This window comes from Panulirus ornatus, chromosome 1 (assembly GCF_036320965.1).
Source record: "Panulirus ornatus isolate Po-2019 chromosome 1, ASM3632096v1, whole genome shotgun sequence".
Lineage (NCBI taxonomy): Eukaryota > Metazoa > Arthropoda > Malacostraca > Decapoda > Palinuridae > Panulirus > Panulirus ornatus.
This window is the reverse complement of record NC_092224.1, coordinates 69,810,566-69,824,869: the sequence shown is the minus strand read 5'-3', so window position 1 is coordinate 69,824,869 and position 14,304 is coordinate 69,810,566. Positions and strand designations below refer to the sequence as shown.

The window sequence follows — 14,304 nt, the reverse complement described above, 5'->3', positions numbered from 1 at the left end:
CCTTAAGAATGGCATGAAGACGAGATACCTTCCAGTCGCATGTGAATACTCTTCTCGTCATCCATAATACGTTAAACAAATATGAAAAAAAAAAAATTCTGCGAAGGCTTCAGAAAGATGTTTTAATATAAGTGTATTTCATTCTCACCGGTTATATTGAAGTCAGTGTCTGAAAGAGCAGAAATCATGTCTTTAATACGACACAGCTCATTGCAGACCACGTCCTCACTAGAGACACACTGGGAGGAAAAGGACTTTGACTAATTTCTTGGAACTCTCCAGCATACCTGCTGACACCAGACACCGACGAGAAAACTTTAACTCTCTGATCATCAAAGGCAAGGCCGAGGAGTGGCAAAATATTCTCCAACTTCTTTACTGTCTTCCAAACATCTTTAGCTTCGAATAAATCTTCCACATACTGCAATGTAAAATGATTCCACATACTTTAAGATGCCCTATTGGCTACCTTGATTTTTCTTCTTTACCTAATCTGGCAAATTTATTTGTTAACGAGAGAACTATCATCCCTTAATCTTTTGTCACCAGATATCTTAATCTTCCGCTGCTTATCATACGACAGGTTCCACCAAGGAAGCTACTGGGGTTTAGTCCATGGTTTCTGGAATGTTAGTCTCGGCGGCACGTACATGTATATAATAATCATATGCTTCTACAACGCCAGGAAACCTACACACAACTGAGTAGTAGGTAAAGATCTGGTTTTAAGGTTCATCCCAACCAGCCATATCACGTTTCCATCGACCATAGCTATTTCGATTACAACTTTCTGCCTTGCTTACCAAGACTGAAGGTGATGTCTACTATGAAGGTCTAGAACAAGTGGCCACTTAAAATCAAATGTCTCTGTTAGAAACTGAAATGTATCAATCATGGTAAGCAAGGCTATCCATCCACAGAAATGATAACGTTAAAGATTGGTAAGTCTTCATTTGATCTCCCTCTGGCATCTCTGTTATTAAGTTCTCTGTCCCACAAAAGGGCTGTGGTCACACTGAAATCACCCTGCGGATGGGAATTAGTCTTCAATATCCGTTGAACAAGATCTTCTGGAGGGAGATATTCGGAGCAGAGACTAATGTCTGATCTTACATTTCAACGTATTGTTCTGGTTTGCAAGTCAGACCTCAAGAGAACTACACTATGGCTGATTTAAGATTTCTCAATATTGCAGACTCCTCCTCCTCCCTTATCATCAAGTGGAGGGAAGGATTTATACAATCTAAAGTCAAATTTACGAATTAAGCTTTCATATCCAAGCTATGCTTTCATTCTAGGGAAGATTTCCTTCAGCAACACCCCAAGGCCTTCTAAACGGGACTGTGTCCATGTCCTGCTACTGTACCACAGTATAACAATTTCATCAAAAATCCTAAATCAATGTTTTGAAAAATTAAGAACTCCGTTTTCTATGTAGTTCCTCCATCTTCTAAGTTAACATGCTGATGACTTCTGGTTCTGGATGATGATTATTAGGCTATAAAGCAGATGACTGGGATGGGTCTCTCACGTCATCATCCTGCAGACGACTGGAATTGGAACTCTCATGTCATCATCGTGTAGATGACTGGGATTGGATCTCTCGTGTCATCCAAGCACTCATTTTTCACTTGCACATAACCAGCCAATTTGTTGATAAATCTTTTGCACTCCCGCGACTCTCTTGCTCTTAGAAGCACTTACTAAGCGTTCCTTCGAGCGTGCCCGTAGGATTCTCACCAGGAGCGGCCAAATGATGCTCCCAGGAGGGAATACCCGACAGGCATCCCCTACAAGTAACATCTCAGTGATGCTCCATCCCAGGTGAAACATTATGTTTCCTCAAAGATACCCGAACAATGCCCCCTCGAGAGGGCATCAGGACTATGCCCCCTCGAGAGGGCATCAGGACAATGCCCCCTCGAGAGGGCATCAGGACTATGCCCCCTCGAGAGGGCATCAGGACAATGCCCCCTCCAGAGGGCATCAGGACTATGCCCCCTCCAGAGGGCATCAGGAGTATGCCCCCTCGAGAGGGCATCAGGACTATGCCCCCTCGAGAGGGCATCAGGACTATGCCCCCTCGAGAGGGCATCAGGACTATGCCCCCTCGAGAGGGCATCAGGACTATGCCCCCTCCAGAGGGCATCAGGACTATGCCCCTCGAGAGGGCATCAGGACAATGCCCCCTCGAGAGGGCATCAGGACAATGCCCCCTCGAGAGGGCATCAGGACAATGCCCCCTCGAGAGGGCATCAGGAAAATGCCCCCTCGAGAGGGCATCAGGAAAATGCCCCCTCGAGAGGGCATCAGGACCATGCCCCCTCGAGAGGGCATCAGGACAATGCCCCCTCGAGAGGGCATCAGGACAATGCCCCCTCGAGAGGGCATCAGGAAAATGCCCCCTCGAGAGGGCATCAGGACAATGCCCCCTCGAGAGGGCATCAGGACCATGCCCCCTCGAGAGGGCATCAGGACAATGCCCCCTCGAGAGGGCATCAGGACTATGCCCCCTCGAGAGGGCATCAGGACTATGCCCCCTCGAGAGGGCATCAGGACTATGCCCCCTCGAGAGGGCATCAGGACTATGCCCCCTCGAGAGGGCATCAGGACTATGCCCCCTCGAGAGGGCATCAGGACTATGCCCCCTCGAGAGGGCATCAGGACTATGCCCCCTCGAGAGGGCATCAGGACTATGCCCCCTCGAGAGGGCATCAGGACTATGCCCCCTCGAGAGGGCATCAGGACTATGCCCCCTCGAGAGGGCATCAGGACTATGCCCCCTCGAGAGGGCATCAGGACTATGCCCCCTCGAGAGGGCATCAGGACAATGCCCCCTCGAGAGGGCATCAGGACTATGCCCCCTCGAGAGGGCATCAGGACAATGCCCCCTCGAGAGGGCATCAGGACTATGCCCCCTCGAGAGGGCATCAGAGGAGGCACTTGACCCTCCCTCACCCTAAGATCAAGAAGATTTAAGGGTGTGGGCGAGTAATACTTTTCATCCTTTTCCTTCCCTAGGAGGAATATTTAGAATATTCAGTAATTACTGAGCTGGCAATCTTCAATTAGTGCCTAAGATCTTCAGGACATCAACAAAACATACGTCCAGGAAGGATCTGTTTACATTCAGTTTTTGCTTCTGCAAGAATCTAAAATTTATTTTTCTCTGCCAAATTCACTGCTATTAATGTCATTTCTGGGCTGTTGAATGTCATAATGATGAGGTCTGTATTCACTCTTCAGCCATTAATCATCATCGTCAGTATTTTCACAGCGGTAAAGTTTGGGTTTAATTGTGAGGTGGAGAATCATCCCAGTTCCCTCGAAGTTTTCATGGAAGAACAATTCCTCTAAATCTTTACCACAATTGCCATAGACGAAGTTTTTCCTCGTTTTTTGTTTTATGATTTATTTCTAGGTTTGTTTCACATTTTGCTTGACGATCTCTACATTTCTATTTTCCTTCGTCTATATCTCCGTCATCCTGGCATAAAGTCCTCTTGGAATTCCCTTACTGTTGCTTTTCCACTCAGTGCCTCAATGTTTTCAACTATTCCTACATGTATTTCTGTACCACTTTACTGATTTTTGAAGAACATTCCAATGCATGTACTTTATTACTTAAAGTATATATAGGCAAAGTTTTAGTACACATTTCAGAAGAGCATATATATTTTCACGGGTACATATCATTTCAACAGGCCCTAAATTTTACCCAAAACTACTGAAATATAGTGGAAAAATTCTCTCCCCTCGTCACAGTTTCCTAAAACAGAATAGTCAGGCATTCCGACGGCACGTGGTTCAAGTTCCATTTTCTATGCCATGCTGTCAGGGGCCACTATCTAACCGCTCCCGCTGGAGGGTATACTACGGAATGCCATATTCATGAGGAATTCCAACTTCCTGTCCTTCAGCATGCCTGAGTCAAAATACTTATCAAAAGTAACCAATGTGCATATCTATCCAACCACTTACGTGCTCCCAAATCTAATCAGTCTAAGTTATTGGCTGGAAATTAAGTTTCTCGAGTTACCGTGAGAACAACACCGTATCCACAGACACACAGACAGACAAAGGGGTAAAGATACAAGTCCCACATACACTGTATTGTGGCGGGATATAATAAAAAGCAATATCCTACAAACAACCGATTTTGCGTTACAGTTAGAATAGAGTATATTAACATTAAATATCACAAACTAAATAATACGAATGTATCATTCTTACTATTTTGGTGACATCAAAAAAGTCACTTTATCATTACTAGAGTTCTTTATTAAACAATAAACTGACGTTTGTTTATCCAAGAGCTTAACAGACGATATCCAGATTTCTTATCTAAAGACTCAATCGAGTACAGCATACCCCCCACCCAACCCACTATTAGTAACTGTGGCACAGAAACAGCAGCCAATACTCTTGCCGGTCATTCTACAACAAACTTCTATCCAAGCTACAGACACGGAGAGCTACAGTCTACCACACCCAATGCTTCAGACATGAAGTCATGTGTGCTGACGTCCACTCAGGAACATCAGTAAGCGAGATGAACCTGATGTAACCACTTAATGGCATATCAAGTGTAATACCGGCATATCAGCTCGGGATGGCAACTGTGCTGCATTCGGAAAACCTCCAGCCCGCCTTAATCTACGCCCCTAAGTAAAAATTGAAGCATATCATGAATTAATTAAACGTGAAAGACTCTCCCAGTACGAGATTCAACCTTTAAGTACGATCCTTCTATACAGATTACACCATTTTGTTACGGAAACAAAAGACTGTGCCAATAGCATTTTCTGACCGATTTAATACCACAGTAAGTCTAGAGTTGGAGAGGAATTTAATTTGGTAAATGTGATTGGGAGCTAAACCGCTCAGCGTTGACTGACCCAGAGATCCAAGCGTCTCCAGACTGTGTCAGGGTTAGCAAGAATTCTCAAATGTCAGGAAAGCGGGAACACCAGAAAAATTTTTTCTAACTAATGAATGTATAATAAAAACAAATTTACGAATATAATGATGCTATTTTCTGAGATGTACACAATAAGGTTCTAAATATTACTATAATAAAAAAAAGAAATAAAATCAGACAATTTGGCATAACTTAGCTACCTGAGGGCATTATGATTCATATATGATGGCAAGATTTAGAAAATGAGCCAAGATCAAGTGACGTTTTATACAAGCGAAATACGGTCTGACTGAAAAATTTTGAATTCAATGTGAACAAAATCAATATCATTATCAGGTCAAAAACCAAACCATACAACTATGAAACAAGATGAAATGATATTCTAGTGTACAAAAAGGTAATGAAAGTTAATTCTCAGTAAATTTTTTTCTCATCTGAATAATAACACGTGAAGAAAACTTCTGTACACACAGATAACACTGTATAACACATTTTTTTTTTCTTGGGTGGCATGGGTTATTTCCTAATTGTTTTTGCGTAAAAAGTAGAGAAAAAGGCAATTATTCCCTTCAAACTTTGCTTTTGTGACCAGGACAGTGATATTTTGAAATTTACCCATTTCCAACTGGACAACGGGCGAAGTTTTACATTTTTATTTACATAAAGTCAGAAAAACAACATTTTTTTTTTTTTTTCATACTATTCGCCATTTCCCGCGATAGCGAGGTAGTGTTAAGAACAGAGGACTGGGCCTTTGAGGGAATATCCTCACCTGGCCCTCTTCTCTGTTCCTTCTTTTGGAAAAAAAAAAAAAAAAAAAAAAAAAAAAAAAAAATTAACATGTATCTACACTAATGTCAAACAAAATTAATCACAAAAGATTTAGAAGCGAGTAGTTTGTCGAGATTTGAGATTGTACTGTAAATCACCTTCACGAATCAGATCCCCAAAATAATCTTCCAATATGTTCTCGTTTTATCTTCCTTGGTAGCGGCGTTCAAAGTCCAGTACATCCTGGTGGAGGCGCTCGCCTTGCTCCTCCGAATAAGCCCCCATGTTCTCCTTGAATTCATCAAGATGAGCGTCAAGGATATGGACTTTGAGGGACATCCTGCAGCCCATTTTGCCGTGGATCTTCACCACATTCTCAACCAGCTGTATAGTTTCCGGCCTTGTGATTGACCAGGAAGTACCGAACTACTGTGACAAAGCTGCGCCAACCTGCCTGCCTTCTCCTTCCTAGTGAGCTTCCTGGGGAATTCCTTGCACTCCAGGATCTTCTTTATCTGTGGTCCGACGAAGACACTGGTTCTGACTTTTGCTTCAGACATCTTAGGGAAGAAGTCTTGAAGGTACTTTAAGGTTACAGACTTCTTATCTAGAGTTGACAAATTGTTTCATAAGACAATCTTATGTGCAGTGGTGGCATCAACACCTTACGGGGGTCCACCAGTGGCTCCCACTTGAAGCTGTTCATCCCCACAGAGACTTTGGTCTGATGTGGCCAGTCCCGCCTGTGTAGTGCGCTGTGGTGTTCCTGCTCTCCCAAGGGCAAAGATAGCAAGGAAACTTGGTCAAACCGGCTTGGAAACCCATCAGGAATGCCACCATTTTGAAGTCTCCGATGACTTCCCAGCTGTACTCATCATACGTCAAGGCGTCCAGCAAGGTCTTGACACTGTTGTATTCTTCTCTTGAGGTGCACCGAGTGAGCCAGGGGAAGAGACGGGTACTTGTTCCCGTTATGGGGCAGCACGGCTTTGAGGCTCCCGGATGAGCTGTCGATGAAGGGGCGCCACTCATTCTGGACACAGGCGATTCTGAATGCCTCGAACAGACTGGTTACACTGTGGCAGAAGCAGAGTCCTTCTTCACGGGTGAAGAAGCTTCCTCAGATCTGCGATTTGCACACTTTCATCCAACAAGTACCACTGCTTGAGTCTACACTTCAAAATCTCGGCAGTGAAATTTGCGATACCAAGATATCTGACCAAGTCGTTGAGGTCTGGAACTCTGAAATCGTAATCTGGATCTACAACGTCTTTCTTGCCCTCTGACTACTATCTACATAAATGGAAACTTCTATATCTGCTACTCAGCACTGAATCTATCTGGAGTGTTCTGAAAAGCGGGTAAATCTCAAAATATCACTGTCCTGATCATAAAAGCAGAGTTCCAGAGGAATGTAGCCATTTTCTATACTTTTAGACAAACAGAAAACACTTGTTACCCAGGAACGAAAAAGCAAACATTATTTACACAATGTTATCAGTCGTATTATGACATCTCATCTAGGCCACTGAGTTGTAACAAAAAATAGTGATATTACTAAATATTTAAACATTACGTAGTAGCTAAATCACAAAACTGGAAGAACAATAGTGACAATTATAATGAAAGAAAAAACTTGACTTGTTTTCCTTCGTCAGGATGACATGACAGCGGTGTACCTCAAGGTTCAGTCTTATCCCCTACACTCTAATCTTTTTATCAACGATTTTCTCTCTTGCACAATCAACCAAATGCACTCGTACGCTGACGATTCAATACTGAACTCCTCCACATCATTCAATTTTGCTCCTTCTCACGCAAGACCTACATCTCGTCTTGACACAACTTCCTTAATAAACTCAGACAGACAAGATGTCTCAGCGAGTCAAGACGAAATCTGGTTAAGATTTATGCCTCTAAGACAGTTTCTACCCTTCTCTCTCTATCGAAAACTCCTGACACCTCTCCTCTCCCCTATGACGGTTCTGTAATTCCACCTCTCGACTCAATCAACACACTTGGTATTAGTGTAACATCCACTTTCTTAGAAACTCCACATCTCAGTTCGACGTCAATATTGAGCGTTAGGTTAATTCTAAAGAATTTTGACGTAACATGCCCTTCACTTCAATCAAAAGTGATTCTGCACTGGTAAATAAACAAATGAATGAGGAACAATTAGTCTTAATGTGCACAGTGTTATTCTTAACAGCTGGATTGTTCTTCACTAGTTTAATGACAAAAGAAAAATCATTAATTACGTTTTTACTATTTTTCCGTTTCATTTCTAACCAAAATGGAAATTGCTTTTACGTGATGCAAAAATTTTAGAAAATGATTTTGAACTCTACCCAGCAAATTCGGAAAAATGAAAGTAACATTCTATTGTTAATGTGTGCTAAGAGAAAGCGAAATTCATGGCCGGGTGAAAATTGAAATGTATATGAATAACCATATCAAAATATCTGTGTGTGAAAGAGATTGCACAGAGGAAGAAAGACTATAAATTCCCTGTGTGCACAAAATAACCTACAAACTTACAATATTCATATTCACGTGCACGTGTGACTACAGCCAACGAGGTAGTAAGTGCCCCTCCCATGCAAATTTAAGGTATACTGACTACACTTCATTGTGGTACTCTGCTGCCAATGTGAGGGAAGGCTCAAGCGGTCGCGTATCGGCCCCTCGCAGTACCCCAGCTAACTGAAGGATCATCCCATCCCCTGCCCTTGGTTGTTGACAGCAGCCGCCCAGGGTGGTACTACCGACGGTATCCTGACTGAGGCACGTTAAAGTGGTGGCCGGAACCATCTTAAAATCTCCATGTCAGGATTGCTGGTCTTAATTTGTCTCATCAAAACGGGACTGCCAGGCTAGTCCTACCTATCCTTACCTACCTATCCTATCCTTACAAACACCAAACACCTACTCAAACCTCACTTATTTTCTTCACCTAAGTGCTCTTGCCAACCCTAGTCTGCTCAAACATTTTTAAGCAAAATCATGATGGAGTCCAACAAATCTATGGCCCATAGTCCCCTGCATCATGGGGTGCTAAGAATCTCCGGGTTTCTGCACGACTCTACTGCCTGTGAGAGGCTCAGACAGCAGTAGCACCGGCCCCTCCCACGACCTTTCCCTCTCTGTTAGACCTTCCTCTTTTTCTATTCACTATACCAACACTAGTGGTCTCTAGTAACTTCTCATCTGTTGAACACCATTCTAATTCCTCCCCTAAACTCTTACTTCTCTCTGAGACACAGTTGGCTAACGAGGTTCTCGCTCGTCCCTTTTTCATACATAACTATAACCTCCACTCACGATTCCGGTGAACAGGTGTGGCTTGTGCTTCTTCCAACATAAACACACCTGGAGTACATCTCAAGGACTTTCAGTTTCCAAACTTTGATGTTGTGTGACTCAAGGTCTGCCTCCCGACTACCACATATGTCCTCTGTTTCGCCAATTGCTCTCCCAATTATACAATTTTTTTTATCTTTCTTTGACTACCTAAACTCCTGTCATGAGACTACGGCATCCTTTTACCCACAAGCAGAGATCCCCTACTTCGGGTTTCAACGTTCACCACAGGGAATGGTCGAATTCCTCCCATATGGTTAGTGAAGGGATTGAAGCCCTCATGTTCTCCATTCTCAATAATTTAAGAGCAATACATCTCCCAGCCTACCCATATTCCTGACCGATGTGATCACTCTTCTAATATTCTGAATCTGTTTTTCACCTCAGGTCCATCCCGCTGTAAATACATAATCTCGCCCCAGTTGGCTCATCTAAACATACTTTCATGAAATTTATCTATTTCAACGGCACCTCCCCCTCCATCAGCCCCTTCAAAGCGTAAATATCGGCACCTCAGAAAAAATGAATAACTTACAAAAATTCTTTTCCGGCTCTTTGGGTAAATTATTGTCTGAATGGCGATGCTTCTGTCTCCGACAAACCCATAGCAGAGGTTATTCTTACAGCAGTGGAAGCATTTATCCACTCTTCCTCCAAGACTACCTCTTCCTCCAATCCATGGTTCAACCTTCCCTGTTCTTAGGCCATTCAGGATGGGGATCAGGCATATTAGCCTTGGTAAAACTCTCCTTCCTCTGGCTCCCGTTCAGCGTTTATCGCTACCTGTCATCGCTGCAAGCACAATTATCCGCGAGGCGTTCCTGTATTCAAATTAAGTGCGACAGCCTCTCCTCGTCATCCACTAATAAGTCTTTCTGGTCTTTAGCTCAGGGCATCTCTAACAACTTCTGTCGCTCCACCTTTCCTTCACTTCCCCGTTCTAACGGTACTATAGGTCTCTCTCCCATCGACAAAGCAACTCTTTGGTTCCCGTTTCTCCTCTAACTCCACCTTGGATGACTTACATTCCTTCACCCCCTGATGCCCCTCTTATCATTTCTATGCCCCTCCCCGTAATCTCTTTTCGACCTGTCAGAAAAGCGCCTCTTTATCTGGGCACAAGCAAGGTTTATGGTCCTGATGGCATCCATCCCCATATACTGAAAGTGTGCGCCGCTGAACTTGCACCTGTGCTTGCTCGTCTGTTCAGTTTCCGTTTAAAAAACAAAACTTTTCCTTCTGCTCGGAAGCATGCGTTGGTACATCCCATCCATAGGAAGGATGACCATTCTGATCCCCCTAACTATCGTCCTACTGCTTTAACATCTACCATTTTCAAAGTCTTTGAATCCCTCCTCAACTCCCATGTCCTCAGATACCTTGGCTCTCAGTTTCCTCTCTGATCACCATTATGGCTTCAGTAAGGCGAGATCTACTGGTGATATTCTTTCCTATCTTACTAATGTCTGGTTATCATCTTAGAGATTTTGGGGAGTCATGTGTTGTTGACCTTGACCTATCCAAAGCTTTTGACAGGGTGTAGCATTGGGATCTCATCTCTATTCCCCCCTTTTTCGCTTCCCTCCCTCTCTTTGCTCCTTCATAACTGGCTTTCCTCTCCAGCCAATCTATCTTTGTGGTTGTAGATAAAATTAGCCTCCCCTCATCCCCCCTCCCATTCTCCAACAGCGATGTACCTCAAGATTCAGTCCTGTCCCCTACACATTTTCTTTTTTCATTTGATTCACTCTCAAATAATCAAATGCACTCATACGCTGACGACTCAACACACTGCGTTCATCCACATCCTTCCATTCTGCTCCCTCTTCTCTCACTCCATCTCCATCTTGACACAGCTTCCTTAATAAACTCAGTCTTGGACAGTATATGTCAGTAGGGTAAAAGGAATCTAGTTGTTTAATGCCTCCAAGACCCACCTTCTACCCATCTCTCTATCGAAAACTCACGAATTACAGTTCTGTAATTCCACCTCGACTTTATGAACATACTTGGTATTACTGCAACATCCACTCTTTCTTGGAAACCCCACATTACGGAAATAGATGAGTCTGCCTCTAAGAAACTAGGTGTCCTGTTTAAATGTCGAAATTCATTTCTCTCTGAACATTTGCTCCGTTTATACAAAGGGCTGATCCGTCCTTGTATGGAGTACTGCACTCACATTTGGGGTGGTTCTAGCTTTCCTTACTTGACGGTAGAGTCGAAAACGGTCCGACTTATAAACTCACTTAGGTTAACTTCAAATTTTAAGCATCTTGCCTTACGCCGCAATATTGGTTCACTTTCCCTCCTCCATAGGTATTACCGCGTTTATCGCTCCCGAGAGGTGGCTGCTTGTGTGCCCCCACCGCTAGCAAGATCACCTAATACTCGGCAAGTTACTGCGTCACATGATTACTGTGTGGCCGTTGGCAACACAAGGATGGGCCGTTTGGATAACTGCTCGTTTCCCTACACCTCATAGCCTTGGAACTCTCTACCTTCTCATGTCTTTCCCAATAACTATGACCTGGTACATTTCAAAAGACAGGTTTTTCGCTTCCTCCAAAATTCGAAAATACTTTCCCTCGTCTTCCCCTAACCCCTTTCTTAATCGTCTATATTTCGATTAAGGCCCAGTCTTGATGTGGACTTGTGTCTGTGAATGGAGCCTCCAGCGTAAAACTGCGAACGAATACAACCTAACATACGAAGTACGACTATACCCATGCACGTAGTACTGGAAATAATACACTCAGAAGGTTGACATGCCATGCTCTGATTAAGCTTACCTGGCTAGCCTGGAGGGTGTAACGTCAGCTCACCGGCTGGCCTGGACTCCATCTAACGCCCTGCGGATAGAAATAGTATTAGTGTAGGAGCATAAACTTACAGACTTCATATCTAGACAGACTAGCTTAAAATCTACGATATTTCAGTGTTTAGAATTACGGAAATATGTATTCACTTAGTGCGAATATGATAATTTCCTTAAAGATGGTACAAGTCAATGTTCATGTATACTTAGTGGTCCAACGAAAAAATTATGTTGAAGGCTGAATACAAAACCTAACAATACGTTGATAACATGGTTGGGAGCAAGGAATGGCCCAGAGTTCCATGGTTACCATCCCAGCAATTTTGGGATACACACACACAGCGTCACTCCTCTTGCTTACACATGACAAATAATTAAAATACAGTGCTACTCCTCATGCTGATATGACAAATACTAAAAGAAAACTTTCCGTTTTTCAACATCATTCATACTTATTTTAAATCCTTTGAACTTACATATTTTCATTGCGTCAATACTATTATATCATAAAATGCTTTATAGCACCATGGATTCCAAGGAATGACCAAAATCATCAGAACCGAACAGTTAATATCCGGAAAAGACAAACATTAATGTCCTATTGGTTTCCCTCTACTGACGTCACACACAAAAACAAATAATTTTCACCAAACCCAGAGCAATAATTACACCATCTGTCTGAACAACTGCACACACCATTCGACTAGTCCATTATCTTCATGAGATCCATCCCAATGAAGTCCCATTATTTACACAATTTAACAAAGCCGAAACTCAAGTCACTCCATAACAAGCAACCGTCTGCTTAACTTAGTGATCAGTGATGCTAATGTCTTGTACTTCTGACCAACTGCAGTGAACATGGATAATGGGTACCCACACGAGACCTTCAAACGGGTCGCAGAAAACAATTAGAAACCACAGCTTTAATGATCACGCCTACGTGATATAGCATGGGTTCGAATCCTGGGCGCGCAGGTAGGCACACAGCCAATCCCAGCTGGGCATCCTTCCCATGGGGTTAGTCGATAAACGAGTACTTGGTTCAGTTCGAGAAGACTTGGTACATGAAGTTAAAAGAAGGTACGGTAAGACAAGAGTACAACACAACGTAAAACTCACACAAATACTAACCACAGAAATCACAACAGATTCCTTTCCACTGACGGCGAATTCGGTCACTACTGCAGGAGAATGTGGCCGTCAGCTGCCACCGACCCTTACATTCCGTCAGTGCTAGGCTACACAGGGTAACTATGCTAGGCTACTAAGGATACACTATGCTAGGCTACAAAGGATAACTATGCTAGGCTACTAAGGATTACACTATGCTAGGCTACTAGGGATGGCTACGCTAGGCTACTAGGGTTAAGCTAAGCTAGGCTACTAGGGATAAGCTATGCTGGGCTCCTAGGGATAAGCTATGCTGGGCTCCTAGGGATAAGCTATGCTGGGCTCCTAGGGATAAGCTATGCTGGGCTCCTAGGGATAAGCTATGGTAGGCTCCTAGGGATAAGCTATGGTAGGCTCCTAGGGATAAGCTATGGTAGGCTCCTAGGGATAAGCTATGCTGGGCTCCTAGGGATAAGCTATGCTGGGCTCCTAGGGATAAGCTATGCTGGGCTCCTAGGGATAAGCTATGGTAGGCTCCTAGGGATAAGCTATGCTGGGCTCCTAGGGATAAGCTATGGTAGGCTCCTAGGGATAAGCTATGCTAGGCTCCTAGGGATAAGCTATGCTAGGCTCCAAGGGATAAGCTATGCTGGGCTCCTAGGGATAAGCTATGCTGGGCTCCTAGGGATAAGCTATGCTGGGCTCCTAGGGATAAGCTATGCTGGGCTCCTAGGGATAAGCTATGCTGGGCTCCTAGGGATAAGCTATGCTGGGCTCCTAGGGATAAGCTATGCTGGGCTCCTAGGGATAAGCTATGCTGGGCTCCTAGGGATAAGCTATGCTGGGCTCCTAGGGATAAGCTATGCTAGGCTCCTAGGGATAAGCTATGCTAGGCTCCTAGGGATATGCTAAAGTGTGCAACTCACACAGCCCAGCTCGTCTTTCGTATGCAGTAATAACCGAGAACCCCAACATAAACATCCGTCATGCAAAGTCAGTTTCCAGTTGTCGTAAGACATCCATTCCTGTGTTTTATGGATACGTGAGTCAATAAACCATTTAGCAAAACATGCAGTACCGACCACACAAAAAGGATCCCGTCCATTACGTGTTCAAACTTGCCCCCGAGACAGTGGGCCAAAGTTTACCATTCCCATCAGGCAACCAGAAAGATACAAGACTTAACGAAATGACGGATCTTCCCACCAGCCACGTTCCCCAAGCAGCACACCACAACTCTCAAACAACCAGAGAAAACTTATTAAACGGAATGACAATCATTAATCTGCCACAGTCCCCTACATATTACACTACATCT

The 14,304-nt window shown here is 43.7% G+C and overlaps 1 protein-coding gene across 1 annotated transcript in view; it reads right to left on the bottom strand.

Annotated features, from left to right (window-relative positions):
* Window positions 1-14,304, bottom strand: part of LOC139749449 (atrial natriuretic peptide-converting enzyme-like) — a 1,171,820-nt gene that overhangs the window by 1,141,700 nt on the left and 15,816 nt on the right. Inside the window, exon 2 of the mRNA XM_071663354.1 lies at window positions 11,848-11,907. The gene's annotated coding sequence lies outside the window, so the exon portion shown is untranslated. The remainder of the gene's footprint in view (window positions 1-11,847; window positions 11,908-14,304) is intronic.